The sequence below is a fragment of the Hirundo rustica genome, chromosome 3, assembly GCF_015227805.2.
Source record: "Hirundo rustica isolate bHirRus1 chromosome 3, bHirRus1.pri.v3, whole genome shotgun sequence".
In the NCBI taxonomy this organism is placed as follows: domain Eukaryota; kingdom Metazoa; phylum Chordata; class Aves; order Passeriformes; family Hirundinidae; genus Hirundo; species Hirundo rustica.
In genome coordinates this window covers 110,736,632-110,756,915 of record NC_053452.1, presented here as the reverse complement: position 1 = coordinate 110,756,915, position 20,284 = coordinate 110,736,632, and the positions used below count along the sequence as shown (strand labels likewise).

The 20,284-nt window shown below is 40.3% G+C and overlaps 1 long non-coding RNA gene across 1 annotated transcript in view; it reads left to right on the top strand.

Moving 5' to 3' along the window:
- Positions 1-1,080: 1,080 nt before the first annotated feature.
- The window catches only part of LOC120751106 (uncharacterized), a 41,405-nt gene continuing 22,201 nt past the window's right edge, over positions 1,081-20,284 (top strand). The window contains exon 1 of the long non-coding RNA XR_005700270.1: positions 1,081-1,209. This is a non-coding gene — a long non-coding RNA (uncharacterized LOC120751106). The remainder of the gene's footprint in view (positions 1,210-20,284) is intronic.

Below are 20,284 nucleotides of genomic sequence, written 5' to 3'. Positions count from 1 at the left end.
CACTCATGAAGTAAGCAGTGGGAATCCAGGTTGTCTGCAATGGGATCTCAGTCAGAATTACTGCTCCTTCCCCCAGAAATGACAAGTGAACCAAGGTGCTCCATGGGCTGTATCCTGCTCTCTGCACACCACAGGAGAGGAAGTGTAATGTTTCACATATTTCAGAATACAAGATCATTTGAACATGGCTCTTTTTTCTCTTTTATTTTTTTTTTTTCCCTCCCCTGTATTTCCATCTTTTTCTGCATCTATTTAGACTCCAACAGCCCTGTAAAAAACAGGGTCAGACCTCAGTGGCAGGAGCTTGCAAAACCCCAGCATGGATGAGGCTGTGACACCATGAAACCCCAGCTCCTGTGGCACCATCTGCCACCTCACTCATGGGATATGGTTCACTCCTTGGAATCCTGAACTATTTCAGCTCAGGGCAGTCTGACAGGCAAGAAAATAAGTTATCACAGCTTCATCCTTTTCCCCTAGGAAAAGGATGAAGAGTAATGTGGCTCTTTTCACCAGTCTGTTCTATTTACAAACACTTTTCTCTGCTGTTTCATTTCAATCCCATATAAACAATTATTAGAAATGCAGATTTATTTTTCCAAATGTAATTGTGTTCTGCAAACCACTCGAGTGCTGCTAACCATGACTAATGTTAGCTGGCAAGGCTCACAGGGGCAGCAGCTCTTGGAGGTAGTGTTTGTGGCATTTCCCTTGGATAGGAAATGCAGAGGCTGAAAAATTACGTGTAAATTATTCCTTACACTCCCCAAAAGCACTTATTTGCCATTGCTACCTACTGTAAAAACAAATACCCACTGAGGCAAAGCCTCCTACATGGGACTCCCTTTATAGGAAGGTTATGAACATACTATAATTGCAGCAGTGCTGTGCAAGCTTTTTAACCAAGGACTTACAGGTCACTACCACCCAATAATTACAATAAATTCAGTTTGCCTCTATTTATTTTTTTATTTTTTTTTTTAAAAAATTTCCAAACTGGAACTGCAGCAGTGAAAAAGCCTGTGTGGCCACAACACTGCAGCAGATTGATGTGCAAAGCAAGACGAAATTGTAAAATCCTGCAGATTCTTAGAGATATCACAGGCAGAAATATCAGATAAAATAAGTAAACTGCCTTCTCATCATAACAGTCTTCTTTTTGTGGGTGTCTGGGCACAGCCAAGAATCAACTGTAGGCATCTGTATCAGGTAAGCTGGATCACATCTTAGATTTCATTGCTTGTTTGACAGAACAAGATACCTAGGAAAATAACTTCTACTACTTGTATTTACTTACTACCTTTTTAAAAATTAGATGTATATTATACTGCAGTACTATACAAAGAAATACACTGAAATTATTATTAAGTTCAGGACACTCATAAAGTATAATTATCTTAAAATATCTGCATATATGACTACTGTTATTAAAAATAATTGCTTTGTTTATTTACTATCATATAACAGTTTGCTTGCCATAGAACAACTTTTCAATTTCATGACTACTCTTAACTGGGATTGGTACATGCTAGAATGAAATCACTGCCAGTGTGAGGACCTGCCTCCAAAACCATCCTCTGGGTAATCACTGCTATTTGACAAGTTAATTGTTGATCTAAATGCATACAAACATGAATATGCATTTTTATAGCCGGTAAAGGTCAGTGAAAATTGGGGTTTTTAGTTCCCAAAACTGTCAAGATTTGCTAAATCTCCATTTTATAGATAATGAGGTAGAAAATGTAATGTCTTTTCCAAGGTTCAATGGAAGGTCATATAACAACCTTCTACTAAAAACATTTATTCTGTAAAAATATGTTTTAAAATTATTAGAATTGTTCTAGAATAACTTAATTCCCTAATCACTTTGTCCATCTTTTTTCTTCTGTAGTGTCACTGTTGGACCTTGTCTCCATGAAATATTTGAGTATTTCTAGGACTACACTTTCTTTTTAAATATTTGTACAAGGACTTACACAAGGGAGTGCTGGAAGTTAACAGTGTTCTTTGGACAGAAGGATGATAAATAGCATTGAGAAGAATCCTGATTAGCAATCAGTTTTATTGCCTCCCAAACTTGCCAACTCACAAGTTCAGTGGTTTCTGGGGAACTCTTTTAATGACTTAAACAACATGCAAAAGAAAAACAATATTGATGGCCCTAATCGAGGTTGTTAATCACTCCAGATTTCCAAACTTATTTGGGGGATTTGAGAAGCACCAAGGTTCCTGTTATCAGCCTTGATTAAATATCTACATATAAAAATAATATTTCTGGATTTTTACTCTGTTATTTCTTATTTATAGTTGGAAATGCTGCCAGAAACAAGGAAAGTAAAACAATGCTTCACAAAGGTTTAGCCCAGGGAGCTAATGGAGTTTGGGAAGGTCATAGAATAAAGTATAGAATAAAACAAGAAAGAGAATAAAACTTTCCAAACTGTAATTTGAGCATAAAATGTAAAAGAACTTTTAGACATGCAGCTCTTGTACTGTAAGCTGATCCCAAGTACAGCTTGATATGGACTCTATCAGAATTTGCTCTTATTCAGAATTCATGAGCTATGAATATGTGCATCCATGGAGATCAAATGTAATCCTCAAAAAATTCACCACTAAAATATATAAATAGTCCTGCTATTTATATAAATTACTGGGAATTTTATCATCAGAACTGTGGCACTTACAATTGTACACATCAGAGATCAAGGGAGACATTTAAATGTTTTGAATAGATTCTTTTAATCCATAGAGTTTTATGAGCTTTAGAGGGGACTCCATATAAAATTATACCACATTCATCCAAATAAAATGCATTGAAATAAAATGGGTGAATCTCAGTGAATATTCAGCTCTGCAGTGCTTTTCCACTGCTCAAGGATACACTGCTGAAGTCCTTGCTGCTAAATAACACTCTAATGATTCTTTCTGTCAGCTAAAAGTCTAAAATATAAAAATAACTGTAAATATTTATCTATCATTACAGGGGCAGATCTCTATAAAGAACAAGATAACCACTGTGCAATGTTTACGTATTTATTTTAAACGCAGTAAAAGCTTTCCTCTAAACCTAAAAGAGTGGCAATACTCTTTTATACTCTCTGTAAGGAGAAAATTTAGGTGGAATTTCTGTTTGTTGAACCTCCCAAATGATGAATGATTAATAAACTCCTAAGCCTCTCAAAGTAAGAATGTTTAAATGGAAATAAAATGCTCAGCTACAATAGAAGGGTTTGATTTAATTTTATGTGTTTCATATTTTAGATGCCTCTTTTTAAGATAGTACCTCACCTGTTTTTATTTGTAGCCAGTGGAGAGAAATAGAAACTGGGATTCACCTCATCCCACTGCAGAGGTTGAAAAGAGTCAAAATTATTAAAAAAATATCAGATTTCTCAGAGATGATAATTCTATTTAAATTCAGTGGTCTTTAAAGCTACTAAACCTGGAGTCTGTTGGAATGTGTGGAGCTTCATCCCTTAATGCAAAACCACAGTGAATCACAGCAGAAGATTCAAGAATTTCTAAAAGTCAGTGAAGTCAGCAAATTTTGAGGTTACCACAGTTTGGGAGGAGTGAGGATTTTTATTTACTACAGCAGTTTAGTTTACCTTACAACTCTGATCACACCCCACTTAGAGCAGAGAGTGCTTTAAAGTTCCACAGCAAACTCCTTGTAACAGATTGGTGGTGTCAGCAAGGTGTCAGACACCAAGGTAACACCAAACAAAGCCGCTCTTACGGCTCCCACAAGGCACTTATAATTAATGTACAGGAGCAGTATTCTCCGCAAGAGATCCCATCCAATGCATTAAAGGTGTTTTAATGAGCAAAATGCATCAACTTCCCAATTTGCTGCCAGATTAAACCTTATTTTACTTTCCTGCCCATGATTTGTTCCTGCACAGTCCCTTTTCTCATGCAGGGTCTTATGTGGAGTTTGCACCATGGAACAGGTTTGCATATGTCACAACAGCTTCATTAAAAAACCACACTGCTCAGGCGCATAATCTTAATGAAGGACAGAGGACCAAAAAAGTAGGACCAGATTTGCCATTTCCTAAGAAGAGCAAGCAAAACCAAGCTTTTCGTGGAAAGCCAGAAGAGTTTTAGGCTCTACAGCCATGCAGTAGTTTCACAATTGAATTTCTAACTGTTCTGGTGTTATGATCATGCACTAGATTCAAATAGGGTTTTATGATTAGCTCTAACCATAGTTAACTCTGCCTTGGATTCACCATATTCAGGGCAGTATGTGAATACAGGAGCACATCTGCTTACCCGTGAGGCAGGGAGAACCTTGCTCCCAGTGTTTGTCAAGGTTCTCTCAATGATTTTGTTATAGAATTATCCCAAAGGCCACCAGGACTCAATCCTCTTGCCTGTGCATAACCTGTGAGGCTTATATATATATATATTTTTTTTTTTTTTTTTTTTGGCAGGTGTGGTATGTCCCAGAGAAATAAAATATGCAGGACATTTACAAGTGTGTGCATTTCCCTTCAGTACTGGGACACACAGTGCACAGAGTCTGACTCCAGCACGTGGAGGATAAATAATCATGCACCTGCTTTCAGTGATTAACACAAGGCACTGTAACCATGTGCAACACCAGACATCCTCACAGATCCTGAAAACCCTAAAATCCATGCCCAAACATTCTGCTTTGGGTGTTTTCTGAGTCAAATCAAATATTTCAAAGCACTGCTTCAAGAAAGAATTCCAGAAAAATAAAAAAATCCCCCTTTGTCCTCCAATTCACAACTGTTGTTAAAACAAAAAATAAAACCAAAGCAAAACAAAAAAGCAAACAAACAAACAAAACCAATTTAAAACAAAAACAAACAAACAAACCCAACCCAAAAAGCAGCAGACCCTTAAAGTAATTCCTTTCTGTGAGTGCTTTCTTTAAGTCTTTCAGCTTTGGTAGACTGTTTAATTCCTCTTATGGATGAAATAGGTGTTTGTACTTGTAGGAGGACATAGAAGGACAAAATTGTCCACTGCTATAAGCTTTCAACCACAGGCAACAAACAAAGCTCCTTTGATTTTCTGTCATAGGCCATCAAGCTTCAGCATTTGTTCTAATCTCTGCTATTTTCCCCAATGCATCCAAACATTTATGCCTTTGTTTCCCTTCCCCTTATATTTTTTCTTGTTTTCTGGCTGAACTTCTGCTCTTGGAACCTTTGTGTCCTGATCCACACAGCTCTCTGAAGAAGCTTCATCTTCTTCTGCAGTGTGAGCTCCAGGGCTGGTGCAGAGCTGGTCTCTGCTCTAATTATGGCACCAGCTCTAACTACATAATTAAGTGTAGGCCATAAGAAACAAGTAATACTTTCAGTTTATTTGCTTTTTGGGGAATCACACTCATCTAGGTCAAAATGACCTGACAGATACTTCTACCTGCCATCTGTTTCTGTAAAACACATACACTGTTTCTCAGTGCAATATTAATCCTTCTCCTTGTGTTTCATCACTTACCCTGGATTGCTCTTTGATGGGGCATTTTGCAGAGGCCAAAGCCTGTAAAAGTCTTGACACTAGGAAGACACAAAGGCATTAAAAATTTTACTGTCTCAGGGGAGAGAACCTCTCAGTACATTCTGATCATTGGCATCATTAGTAAGAGTGCAAGGATTTGGAGTATGTCAAGTCAGAGGGGACCCAAGGATCATCAGGTCCAAATCCCTGCTCCATGCAGGACTGTCTAAAACTAAACAATGTGACTAAAAGGATTGTCTGGAAACTCCTTGAACCCTGACATCATTAGCTTCCTCACATTTCAACAGAATCTTGAACATTCATCTTGTTTCATGAAGAAAAGCAATATCAAAATGTGATCAAAACTGATAGTACCTTATTTATTCACTTTGTCACTGCCTCTTCTCAAGGTGTTGTCCCTTATGCTGCTGGCTTCATTTTCTTGATGATCCTCTTGACAGTTTTAGCTTTCCTAAAACAGGGTCATTGCCAAGCTTCTGTTGGTGGGCTGCATTTGAATTAACCCTGTTCTGAATTGTGCCTCACTGAATTCATGGGAATGTGATGTCCCAGTGGTTTCCGAGCTGCAGGCTACAGAGTAATGGCTACAATAAAAGGAGAGCATCTGTCCTCCTTTTATCCTTTTACTGGTGACACTGATGGCACTGGACATTATCCTCTGGAGAACAACCCATATAAAGAACACCCCAGGTCTGGGTCTGCCAAGCTGTGGGTGCAGCATTGAGATTTCATCATGTACTGTTCCATGATAAAGCCTTTTTTAATGTGTCTTTGCCCACATCTGAGAAGAACACACAGTGGCTGAAATCACATCCCTTCAAACAGCAGCTGTTCTAGATGTACTTCTGTTTTCTCTGTGGAATTCTAACCAACAGTCTACCTGGTAAGGACAGGATTAAAAAAAAGGAAACCAAACATTTAAAATTAAATTCCATTATTTTATTTTTCTGGAATGACCATGTCTACTGACCTGGCATGCATTACAATGAGGGCTGCTGTGAGGAATCAGAATTAGCCCAGATTTTGGGACCACAAGCTTTTCCTCAGTGGGAACAGCTTTGGGAAAAGAGAAACAGAACAGGGTAACCAAAGAGTTGCTGTGTCAGGAAGAACTTTCGGATCTGTTGGCTCTGATGGCAAAGCTGTAGCAACTATCACGGCCCCTGGCCTTCTGTACAGGCAGTGGTTTTCTTCCCCTCCTGCTCTGCAGGTCAAGGTTGTCACACTATCACTCTTCATGAGGCTGCTCTGTAACCAGAAGCACAGAACTGCAAGGTGCATAGAAGTGAAATAGAGCCCTTTAAAATGAGAAGGGAAGCAGAATGAAGTTCTCCAAGTAGTGTAACAGAGGAGGTGGGAATATGTGTGATATATGTGGGAGCAGAAGGAGAAGACATGTATTTTTAAGACAGTTTTAATATCAAAAGTAGAATTTTGTTTAATCTGCCCTCTCCTTCAGCATCCCATGCAACCAGCTGGTGCTACAGCACACCAGATTTGGGGTTTGCTCTTTTTCTCACCATCTTTGTAGGTGTCTTCTACAGTTTCTACATCTTTTCTCAAGTCTGTGTTTGTGCTTTGCCTGGTTTTCTGTGTTTCTATCAGCTGTCTTCTCTTGTGCCTTATTTTTATTCCCTCATTTACTTTCTCTTCTTTCTGACTTACTGTGTTCTCCTGGCCACCTTCCAGCTTTGCAGTAGTATTTGTCCTCACAGCATCTTGCAAAATATTCCTTGTGAAGCTAGGTCTTTTATTTTTCCGAAATTATTAAAAATTTTAGGCCTTTTCAGACCTCATTTTCAAGTGCACATTTTTAAGTGTATATTTGAGACACTCCCACCAACATCTGTTCACCTATTAAAAAAACCAAACCAAACCAAACCAAACCAAACCAAACCAAAACAAAACAAAACAAAACAAAAAAAAAAAAAAAAAAAAAAAAAAAAAAAACCCAAAAAAAAAACCACACAAACAACTCCTACTGAGGAGGTGTAGGATAGAAAAACACCATTTGCCTAATAAGAAAGAAAAGCAGAAGGATTCTCTAGGGGAAACAACTTTGTCAAAACCAAAGATGTAATACATAAACACATCACCACCACTCCTCATTTTGGAACAGTGACTCAGATCCCCCTAAACTAGGCACCTGGTGACTGATTGGCTTGGAATTACCCTCCAAGCTCTGCTGCTCTCTTACCCTCTCAGCTTTCTTAGATACTTGGTTTCCATGTAGATATTTCCATGCAGACTCTTGTATTGTGCTGTCTGAAGTTGAGACTGAACCCTCCCCACAGAGCCCGTCAAACTCTCTAAATATCTCATTCCAGAAAATAAAGCCTTTTATAGCCTACACGTGTTTCAGAAGTCAGGAATGAAGTGGCACATCAGGGCTCATGTCAGTCACAGACACAAAGGAATCTCATGACCTTTGAGATGCACTGGGGTATCCAGACACATTTGGCAGACACGACGTTGAACCTACAGGAGACCTGTGCATTTTGGGATGTCATCCCCAGGCCAGGGAGGGTAACCCCAAACCTCTCAGACACCTATGCTCAGTGGAGCTGCACTCTGGGCTTGTAAAGAAATCTACATTAAAATTACACAATTACAAGCACCGTATCTCAGCTTTGACTATGTGGAGACCTTTAGCCAGACAGTAATGTAGACATGCTCCCCTGGAGACAGAGCAGTTAAGACAAACAGTAATATAAACACACACTCCTGAAGAGAAAGCAGCCCTTAGGTTTGAGCATATTGCAATCCCCTTAAGGGACAAACTGTGACAGATGTCTCTCTTGTCATGGTGAGAAAATGTGTTACCTCCAACAGGCTTTGCAGCAACTATGTAAATCTTTTGTACCCCATTGGCCCTTCTCTTTTGCTCCTCCCCTGAGCCCTCAGATGATTTGCCCTGGTGTGCTACCTCACCCCCTGCCTTTCCCATATAAACCCATGTTCCTTCTGACTCTCTTTCTCTTTGTCGCTGGACCCCGAAGAATAAGAAGCAGGATGAAGCCTCCTGTGGAACTCCATACGAAGGCTCTGCCTCTTCCTTCAGGGCCACCCCGAAGAGCTGATTTCACTGAAGAGCTTGAAATCACTCAGCGGCAGCAGACATGCCTGTGCCTCTGGGACATCCCTCTAAGGGCACTCCTCCAGGAAGGTCACAGCTCTCTGACCACTGCCTTGCTGCAACAGACTACATGACAATCCTTCTCCTCCTCAGTCAGCACACGTAACAGTGCTACTCTCACCTTGGAAAGTTCTTTTGGAGGTTATTGCACAGTTTCCCACTATAATCTAAGTCCCACTAATAATAAGAATTTTTAATTATGGGGATGGTGAGGCAATGGCACAGAGACACTGTGGACGCCCAGATCCTGGAAGTTCTCAAGGCCAGGCTGGATGCAGCTCGGAGCAACCTGGGATAGTGGAAGGTGTCCCTGCCCATGGCAGGTGGGTTGAAATTAGATGTTAAAGGTCTCTCTCAACCCAAACCATTCTATGATTTTATGATTTGATGTTATGAGATATTGGGTTGTTTTGTATTTTTATATATATATATATATATATACACACACACACACACACACACACACACACACACACACATATAATGCTTCATAAGGCTAATATGATCTCAAACACTACTTCAACCATATTGACTTGGCCTGAGGCTGGATGTGCAGCCGTGCTCCTGTTTTTCACGGACTAATAGCTGTAGGTATTTCCTTCACTCCTTTGCTGAACATGTGAGCCTTGAGCCTTCCTTTTTTGTTGTTGTTGGGGTTTTTTTGGTTGGTTTTTTGTTTTGTGAGGGGTTTTTTTGTTGGTTTTTTTTTTTTTCTTCACATCATCCCATTCATACCTTATTTTTCTTTCTAAAACATTGTGCAATGTCCCCAGTAAACACCTTCCCAATTTGTTCTCCATAATTTCCCTTCAAACCAGAGGCTACCCTTCTGCTCAGCTGAGTTGTTTTTTTTCTTTCTGATAGTTCTATTCCCAAGCTTCCCAGTCAGAAGCCCAGGGATATTCTGAGCATGGTGCAGTGCTCTGTCTCTCTCACTTTATGGAAAACAAACAATTGCGGCCAAAATCCAGCCTGTGATGGTTCTGGCTTCTTTTTCTCTGCCAAGGTCAGGATTAATACACGGGAATCACAGTTTGTGTTCGGACATGGATGTTTATTAACTCTTATCTATTTACAGACTCACGAGCTATGAGCTCTAACTAGCAAGTTAGAAAATGAAGGTAAAATGGAGTACCTCTAACTCTTTCCAAGATTATTTAAGTGCTAATTACCCAATAACAGGGTGACACCTATATTATTTATATTTCTGACCCAATAATGACCACCCAAGGCCTGCAATGTGGACCTTTTTCACCCAGTTACAGAAAACCACTCAAACCCATGAAGAAGAAGAAAGAAGAAGGTGAAGAAGGACTTAGACAATGCCTCAAATCCTCCATATTGCTTCACTCATATTAGTAAATACTAAAATCTTAAAATCTAAATTTCCAGAATTCCAGCATGTCCTGGGTTACAATGTAAGATGTGCCCAATGTACGTATTCTATCACCATCTTCATGAAATGTTGAAACTAAGTTGTGCACTGTTTCCCTTGCCCCCATCCCTCCAGACTATCTTCTGTTAATGGCCCATCAATGCTCTGCTGCATGACTCATAGATAACTCCCTCCAGGAGCTATCCCTGTTTAATGGGCAATCAAGGACCCATTACAAGACTGATAAAATGATATCAGCCCATTGTGAGATGCTCCACCCAGGGGGAGGAGCCAAGCATTCCCACCTGGATATAATCTGGGATTTGGGACAGCACAGGCAGCCTTACCCACTGGATTCCCAGAGGACAAGAGCCACCTGACCTTTCTGCAGGAACACTGCTTCAACAAGACCACTTCATCTGGACTGCTACCACCGCGGTTTCAGGTTGTATTCTGACTCTGTCAGTGATGTTTTGTACTATTGCATGTGTTTTATTTTATTTTACCTTTTTTTTTCTCTCCTATTAAATTGGTTTTTTTTTTTTTTTTTTTTTTTTTCTGACTTGAAGTCTCTCGCTGGTTTTGCCTTCAAGCCAGCACACAACACCAGCCATGAGATGTTATTGCAGAATTAGATAGGTCTTGAAATTATCATTGTTGACAGGGGCTGAGCTTTCCCATACCAAGGTCCCTGTATTCTTAAACTTGTGAAGCAAAGTAACATTTGTATAAATTCAGCACTGGGCTAACATTATTTCTCACTATAATCAGAATACAATAGTCAAAGCATCCATACATATTCATAGAAAATATCTACATTCTTTTAGAAAATAGTTTTTCTCTTTCGGCTCCCAGTTTACCAGCACCTTATGCCCAATTGCAGTTGACCTGTCCATCCCTTGAGCTGGACTTTATTGCCTCTTAACTGATCTCATTCTGAGCCTCTGTGAGTTCATAGTCTCCAAAGATGGGCTTAGATTTTAAATTTTCATTCCTCTTTCTGTGTTTTTCTTTTTCCATCTAGTATCTTGGCTAGAGGAAGTCTTTAGCACTATGGAGATGAGCTTGCATTTAATACTGATGTCTCTCCTCAAGCCAATTGCAAATGACTAGAGCACTTTGATCTCCTGAGGGAGAGAATTTTCAGTAATTACTTACTTCAGTCCTATTAATTCTCAGAGTAGAAGAAGGACTTATCTTGGACTCCAGGACTGGGGAAGCAGACCCAGAAGCTGAACCTTGAGGAGTTAAGAACACCATGTTTAGCTGAAATATTTTGCTTGGCCTTCCTTTTGTGCTGCAGATAATATACTCCTGATCTGGCTCAAGCTTAATAGGTAGGACTTCCTTGGTTAGAAATAGTAAAGCCACAGTCACCTGAGACTGGCAACCCTGGGAACGACTCTGTAGTGAGGTGGCTGCAGAGGGAGTGAGGAACAGCCAATGCCCCAGGATCTGCCCCTGGGAACAGTCACACACGTCCTCCAAAGCTGGAACATTCTCTGATCTGCGCCTTCCTTTCCCTCCCATGTGCTGGCAGCAGTCCCTGCTTTGCTGCTCACATGGGGGAAGTGGGAGTTCACAATCACAAAATCACCTCATTCAGCTGCCACTGCTGCTGATGTAGCTGAGCAAACTTCTCCCTGTGTCTGGAAGGAGCGGCAGATCCCAGGAGTAGCTCAGCTCCAGGATCAGCCACGGGATGGCAGCAACTTGGGGGATTTTGCAGCTGTACCATGACAGCAAAGGGATGGGAAGTGTTACTTGAGGTCTGGGCCACAGAGCTGAGGGCTATATGACTCTAAAATTAAGAAAAAATGATAGATCAAACAAATTATTTAATTGTAGCTTAATATGAGTTCTTTGATCTCCTTTAATTTATGTTTGTCAGCATGTAAAGGCTAACAAATTAGCTCTCCTGCCTATGCCACGTGTGAAGCTGTGGCTTTGATAATTTTTGGTTTTTAGGACCCAAGGTAAAGTATTGGAAGGCCATGGTCCACAGCTTGGAGACTGTGGAGGCAGACACTCAGAAATGCATGAGAAACAGGGGCTGAGAGGGATTGTATGGAAGAATACAAGCCAGACCTTATATGTGACTTTTCCTTGGTGCTGGTGGGAGAATTTTTGCTGTCCTACCTGAGCACAGCGCATAATCAAAGAATGGAAAGGACTGGGATGAAGAAAAGCCCTCAGGTATCCAAAGTATGAGATTAAATAAAATCTGTGCAATTTGCATTTTAAACATCTTTTGGGAGGATTTTGTGGCTTGTGAATTGCTATATTGGATTGTAAAATCAGCTAGATTAAGTGTCTTGCAATTTGTGCAGCAGTCTAGTTTTTCAATTCACCAACTCCTCCCCTCTTTCATTCCACATGCAAAAACCAAAACAAGAAAAAAACCCAATCATGGAATCTAATTTTTAGTATCCTCAAATAAGTTTGTTTTTCTTTTTTTCAAACGCCTCTTTTTTCATAGCCAAGAAAAAAATTTCTTAAAAAAACATGCATCTCAGCCCTTTTTTCATTCATTTTCAAATGATTACAAGTGTCACTATTAGCACTTTTTAATTGGAGTGTAATGGGGCATCACTAGATTCTCTAACCTTGTAAGTCTGGTCTTTGTCTCCTCTTATCCTTTCACATAAAGGTCGAATACAGCAGGAGCTATGGCTGTCTCTATTAAGACCAAATTAGACCCATGGATGGAGGAGAATAATACCAGGTACCCATTAAAAATGAACAGTGCTCAATGAGCTCATGGTGCATTTGTCTCCACTTTACCATCCTCAGTCTCTGAGTGTTTGTGAGACTCACCTGTGTTGCAAAACCAGTGTCCAACAGTGAAAGCAATCCTGTTTAACACTTGACTCTACTCATACCCAGTGTGAAATCTATATTGATGTTTAGCAATCCAAAAAGATTACATTCAGCTGATCTGATTTTGTTTTGTTTTTTGTTTTTTTGTTCTTTCAAAAAGCTTCATTTCATCCAGTAAAATTGACGGTGAAGTCCAGAACTATTCATGCCCTAATCAGCATGATCACATCTTGTGACTGTCCACAGCATCATTGCTTTCACGAATCTCAGTGTTAAATTTGCTTTTGCAGAGCCAGGAAGTGCTTTGCAATAACTCCAGAAATGATCTGAATTTACCTCAGTTCACACAGCTTAATTGTGCAACAAGGGTTGGCATTATACACCCAATAATTTGGAGGGAAGGCAATCACAGAATCATATAAGGGTTTGGGTTGCAAGAGACCTTAAAGATTATTCAGTTCCAACCCCCTGCCATGGGCAGGGACACCTTCAACTATTCCAGGTTGTTTCCAGCTCTGTCCACCCTGGGCTTGAACACTTCCAGAGATGGAGCATCCACAACTACTCTGAAGAATCTGTTCATATTTGGTTAAGAAATTAAGTTTCAGTGAAAACAATGTTGCATCCATTCTGCATAGAGGGAAACATTTACAATACCCTTAAAACTCTCTCTTTTGGTTTTTTAGGGGTAAAATAGTGCAAAAATACTTTAAATTTCCCATTTATTCAATCTATTTTAAAACAATTTGCAAGATAAAATCAGATAATAAGCACACAATTATGAACTTTAACAATCTCTACATGGATCTTATGCAGAAAAAAAAAAAAAAAAGTTAATCTTTTTTTCCTAACCAGAACAACAACTCACTAACTGAATTTCCTTGTGGAAGTTAATCTGCTTTGTTCCCTGTTCAGTTCTATTTGTGAGCTTTCCCAAGTATTAAGCCACCTGTAAGGGGAAATAGTTGTCTAGCAAACTTACAAGTGTTGTTTTCTGATTCCATTCTCCTCTCCTTGCTAACATTTTGTGGGCATTGCAAAGTGAGTCTGAATATCTTTGGTTCCTTTGTAATTGATTTATAGGTTAAATTCAGAGTCACTCCTTCTGTGGAGCATCTGATAATTGTATCCAGCACTGGGGCACCTGCACAGGGAGGATGTGGAGGTGTTGGAGTGAGGCCAGAGGTGGGGCATCGAGATTATCAGAGGGATAATCCTGGAGCAACTCTGCTATAAGGAAAGACTGGGAGAATTGCGATTGTTCAGCCTGGAGAAGAGAAGATTCAGGGTGACATGACTGTGGCCTCCCAGCACCTGAAAAGAGCTGATAAGAACGATGGAGAGGGACTTTTTACAAGGATGTGGAGTAACAAGACAAGGGGAAATAGCTTCAAACTGCAAGAGAGCAGGTTTAGATTGGCTGTTAAGAAGAATTTCTTCCCTGTGAGGGTGGTGAGGCCCTGGCACAGGCTGCCCAGAGAAGCTGTGGATGTCCCATCCTTGTAAGTGTCCAAGGCCAGGTTGGACAGGGTCCTGAGCAACCTGGTCTAATGGAAGGTGTCCCTGCCCATGGTAGAGAGAAACTGGAGGATTTCATATGAGCTAACATCACAAATTTCCTGTCCCCTTTCTCCACTCCTGTGCACTCTGTACAGTGCCAGCCTATGACAGGGTCAAACAAAGGTGGGGACAGCGGGGAGAAGTTGGAATGGCACAGCTGTTCCTTTGCTTTGTGAAGTTCCAGACAACACCACCAGAAATAGCCAAAGTGGGTTAGGCAAAATAAAGGTTGGCTGAGTTGAAAACGAAGATTTTATTAAAAAGCACAACTCCGTGAAGAACCACATCAAATGTTCACTGTATACCCAGAGCCTCATGACCCATGCTTCTTACACTCCAGCAAGAGTTTGTATTCATGTTAAAAGACACTTCCTTCTTCAGCATAATTTCTGCTTATGTTCAGATATTTTATGCATTCAACAATATTTAAGATAATTGAGACTAAGCATCCATCTCAGTCCTAAATATGGGCTTTACTCTATAGGTTAGCAGGCAGATGGGGAAATCTCCACTTAATCCCAAGGAGAAAGGGAGAGTAAATTTTTTTTCACTTAGAAACCTGAAGTTTGCTTCTGAATATTTTTGTTCGGTTGGGAAGTTGCTGGTGCTATGAATTTTAATGATGCTCCAAGACCAGCAGAGGCATCTCCTGTCACTAACATCCTAACAGAATGTGAGCATCCCTAACGAGTGTGAGACCCACCTTCCTTGGCTCTGTCACCCTGAACGAGCACATCTGTACCAGAGTGTCTCTCTGTGCTGCAGAGGCCAACAAGGAGAGAGGAAGCCAAGTTTTAAGAAATTGGTAGAAAAGTTAAATTTTCTCAACAGTAAGCAACACGGAAGATAAACAAGAATATTACTAAGCTTGTAGCCAGTACCTGATCATTTTGCTTTGAGAGATAATTATAAGTGATAAAATAATCTTTCCTAGCCTAATTTTCTCACCCAAGTTGAAAGCAAAGAGAAAATACAGTACTTGGGCTCTTCTTGCAGGTTTCTGTGCATTTACTGACTCTAAGGGTATCCACACTTACTATCATAGAAACATAGAATCATTAATGCTGGAAAAGACCTCTAAGGTTACCAAATCCAACTGTGAATCTACCACCACCACAATATTCACCACAGAACCATGTCCTCAAGCACCATTTCCACATTTTCTGAACACTTCAGGGGGTGGTGACTCCATCACTCCCCTGGCCAGTCTGTTCTAGTCTCTGTCTACTCTTCCCATGAAGATTTTTTTTTCCCTGTTGTCTAATGCAAACCTCCCCTGGGGAAACAAAAGGCAATTTCTGTATCCTAGGAAAGATAATCCAATCTGGCCTTAAATTCAACCACTGTAACAGAGCCAAGGACACGCCTTGATTTTGGATAGTGTGACTTTGTGCTGTCTCCAAGCCAGCTTTCAGTAAGCTTAGCAAATGTTTTATAGGGAAAAACAGCCTGAGAAATACACAATTGTTACGGTAGTGAGAATGTCTCAAAAATTTTAGAATCAAAGTTGTTTACTTTCCTAACTTCAACTTTATTCATTACAACTTTCACTCAAAAATTGCCATATTTATAATTTTTACTGAAAAACTGGGGGAATGGGAGTATGACAGCTACAGACAAAGACTAGAAAACTAAAATTTATGAGAACACAAAAATATGGGATGATTTCTCCCAAATGGTTTTTCTAGGGAAAAATATAATCCATCATAATTCTCAATCTGGCTTTGTTAATATTTCCAGTTTTAATTATGCACAGACCAGAAGGCTAATCAGGGAAGAATCATACCTTCTAATGTGTGATCAGAGGAGACAGCTTGTCCTAAATGTTTCTGAGTGACAGTGGTCCAGGAAATTAACAACTGTCTCTATATAGAGAGAGATACAGTCATAATTAATAGAGGAAAGCAAATAAAACAAGAGCTTCTGTCGGCCATATTTCTTCATCCAGTGCAGGTCTATTTGTGGCATTCAATTAAAAGTGTAAATCAGTGCTACTGCTTTGCTAAAATTACAATACAATATTTCTTGCAGTGGTGCATTGGTTTTAACATTGCTCTGTTCCAGCTTGCCAAGGTCATCAAAAACAAATTCTGAAAAACCAAAGATCCCCACTCCTAAAAACAACTCTTCCCCATGGAACAGAACCTTGAAGGGATAAAATTCAATGCAGAAAGCATGAGAGAATTTCACACTGCTACACTTAAATATAAGTTGAAATAACATATCTCAGGAGGAGGAAGAATAGGAAATCAAAGAGTTTTGTGAGACAATGGTGAGAAGGCTGCTTTTGTGGGGTTTTTTTTTCCTGAAAGGTCATCCTTCTGGAAGCCCTTGTGACTTTGGTTTTGGGAAAGGGGAGTATAGCTTGCAAAAAGAAGAGTTTGTAGAAAACATAACAAAATTAGTCTGTAAGCACATGCTATAGGCAAATAGTTTTCTCCACAGGAGGCCAAATTAGCTCCAGAAATGTGGAGTCTATGCATTATTTGTCTGCCAGAACACAGAACCTAAAACTTGGTGGGAGACAAATGACTTGGGCTTTTATTAAGGTACTCTAAGATGACAGAAGTCACAGATCATGAGAGAGGATGGTGCTGCGGGGAAACCTACATAGGTGTTTAAGCTAAGTCAGAATAGAAGCAGTTTATTCATTTTTTTATCAATACGTGATTAACTGACAAATGGTGAACTGTCTGCTCAGAGCCAGGACCAGTTGTGTGACAGATGATCACAGGACCGGATACTTAGAGATGTTAACTCCTACAGATTTCTGTCTGTGCTGTCCCCCGCTGGCTGGGTACCAGACTCCTGCAGCATTCCAGGTTTGGCCCAGCCTGAGCAGGCTGGTGATGCCATGGGGCAACTTCTGGCAAACCCAAACCAGGCCCACTATGCTACTCCTCTCCCCTCAAGATCTCTCTACTTCAATACAAAAATTTCATGCCACTCCTTTAGTTCTATTTGGAATGACTCTTCACTTCAGAAGTCCTTTTATAACTCACCAGTTACTGTTTCATATGACTGAAGGTCATCTTCTTTCTTAATATGATGAATTTGGGGCACATTGAGCTCCAGTTTGTGTGTTTTATCCATGGTCTCTCTGTGCTCTGACATTCGAGGCATCGAGGGATGATGTCCAGGCTCTTTGCCAAGTGGGCTGTGCAAGCTCTCCCATAAAGGGTGACAGACACATCACCTTAAACTGCATCTCTGGCTTTGAATCTTAATACTACAATTTTGATTGTTGTACTTAAAAGATATTGAAAGAGGCCATTTGCTCTCATAATTTCCTACTTGAGTTCCCAGTGGTCTTTTCCCCTTGAAGTTTATTCCTTGCATATAATAAGTCTTACTTTTTTCATGTCTCTGTGTTTATACTGATAAAATTGTCTTTAAATTTAGCTGCTTATTCTATTCACTGCCTGTGGGCTGAAGCCGTAAATCTCTAACAGCCATAACCAGAGCATCTGGCAGCCATTTTACATTTGGTTTACAGGAAGAAATTGCAAAGGAGACTTACGTGTTAAGCTTTCTCCTTGAAAACATGCAATTAATCCCTTTGTTTTGAATAGAAAAGGAGGATATAAATGATCCTAGGTGTCTGAGGAAAATATTACGGGACAAACCGTATATTCCTTGCCCATGCAAATCACATTAATGAGCGCTATGGATTAATTGGTCCAATCCCCATATAATTTTATCACATTTTCTTTGCTTCTTCCCTGCCATATAACCTCATTAAATGGCTTCCTTTGCCATGTTGTGAGAGAAAGAAGTAGCTGCACACCGTCATAACTTTGGTATGCAAGTACATAATGAATTTGAATATCTATTATTGTAGAAATAAATACAGATAGTGATCTCTCTATTAACATTCTCTGTACTCAAAGACAAATGAAAAGACAATGTCATTAGCATCCCAAAGAGAGTCGGTATTGACTGAATGATGGCAGCTAAATTAGAAGCAGGGGCTGTAGAAAGTTTTAACTTGCTTTTCTCAAACTTCTTTACTGTGATCAGATTTTTTCTGCAGTACTGATGTGTATCTTTTGGCAGTCCAGGCAAGGAGTTGTAGTGCCGTGGGAACTATTTACAAGTGTATAAGTGTACACAAGAGAGGACACAAGTGTATCCTCAAGTATGTTACTGATGTGCTAACACAGTTTCATGGATCCCAGTGGACTGCATTATGTTTCACATAGCTGAAGCGCAGTGGAGCTGGCAGTAAAATACACAGAGACCTCCACTTGTTTGGGCAAGTTTATTAGTTTCTGGGCTCAGCTGACTCTACCTGCTGCTCACTTAATATTTCTGCAAGCATTAGCAAATTGAAAAGCTGACGGGAGTCTCTGGCCTCACTTGGAGCTCGGGCGACTCACAATCGGCTGCTGCGGTGCTGTTAAGATGCCACATGCTGTTGTGCTTCCTGCACTATGTTAAAAATCATCTTGAAGACATCTTTTTTACTTCTGTGAGGCTTAATACAAGGCTTGCCAGGGGTGGGGAGTCTTGCTCTTCAGTTCTTCTCATCCCGCTTCTGGATAAACTCGGTTTTGGCTACTGAGCTTGCAAGAGATAAGCAAATCCTTGGGCCTGAGGGACAATTGCCTATCATGAGGTCTGCTTTTTAATTAAGAGGGCTGAGAAGCAGTGACCTTGCAGTACTTTCCCTGTACAAGTGCAGCAGTAGGATTAGTGATGCACTCTTTTGGGACATTACATTAATTTAAAGGAATCTTGCTTTGAAATAAGCATCATTCAACTTCAGCCAGTTTCAGTTTTGTAGACCCAGCAGCTCAGGACACATCACTTACCCTTTACCAAAGGAAGCAGAGCCTTCTTCATACATAGGTGGGTGAACATGTCTGTCAGAGGGATATCTCCAGTTGTGGCCCCGGTGTTAGGAAGGAGGCTTGTAAAAGTGTACTTCATAGAGTGTGAGGTGTGCTTGTCACAGCACTGGGCCAGCTGAGGAACTTGACTCCTCGTGAAAAATAACACAGACATACCTGATTTAACAGGAAACCTCTTATTTGTGCTCAATTATATGTGGTGGTTGCAAATGAAGAAGGGGCAACACTGTGTAGTACTAGCTCTATTCTATAAATCTGGCCAGAACCACATGTTCAACCTAATTTTTGAACAGCTAATGGTAAGTGTACTAAGCCACAGATGAGATACCATGGCCCCTCCTCAGGGCTGACAGGGCAAGTCTGCAGTCAGGGAATGGAATGGGCATTTCTGACTGCACCCTGATCCCAAGAGTCCCAGACTTGGTTTGGAGCAAGGCAGCTCAGCCAAGGCTGAGGAAAAGCTCTTGCACAGAATCCACTTCCCAGGCTGAGGCAGTTTGTGTCATATTGTCTGGGAATACATCCTATGTGATTGTGGAGTGAGACCTTAACCACCCTTTGAAAACCTCCATCCTGATGGCTGATATCAGTAATTTATTCTGCATTATCCAAGCCCCATCCAGCCACTGCTTACAGCTGAATCCCATCGCCCTGAGTGAGTGCTCTGGTGAAAAGCAGTGGTGGTAAAATGTCTTGAGTAGAGCTTTTGACATGTGATTGCACAGCATTTTCTGTGATTGAGAAAAATACAGGCTGGATGAATGGTCTTAAATGGGCTGGATATTAGTTGGATTACCAGGCTTAAAGGGCAGTAATGAATAGTTCAGCATCCAGCTGGAAACTACTAAGTGGAGTACAATAAGGAGTGATTCTGGTACAATATTATTCCACATCTTTATCACTGGCCTGAATGATCAGACATGATCAGAATGATCAGAATGATCAGAATGCATCTTCAGCAAATTTGCAGGTGAAGATGCAATATGTGGAAATATGTCAAAAGACAGTAAAACTTCAAGTTACAACGGACTTGAT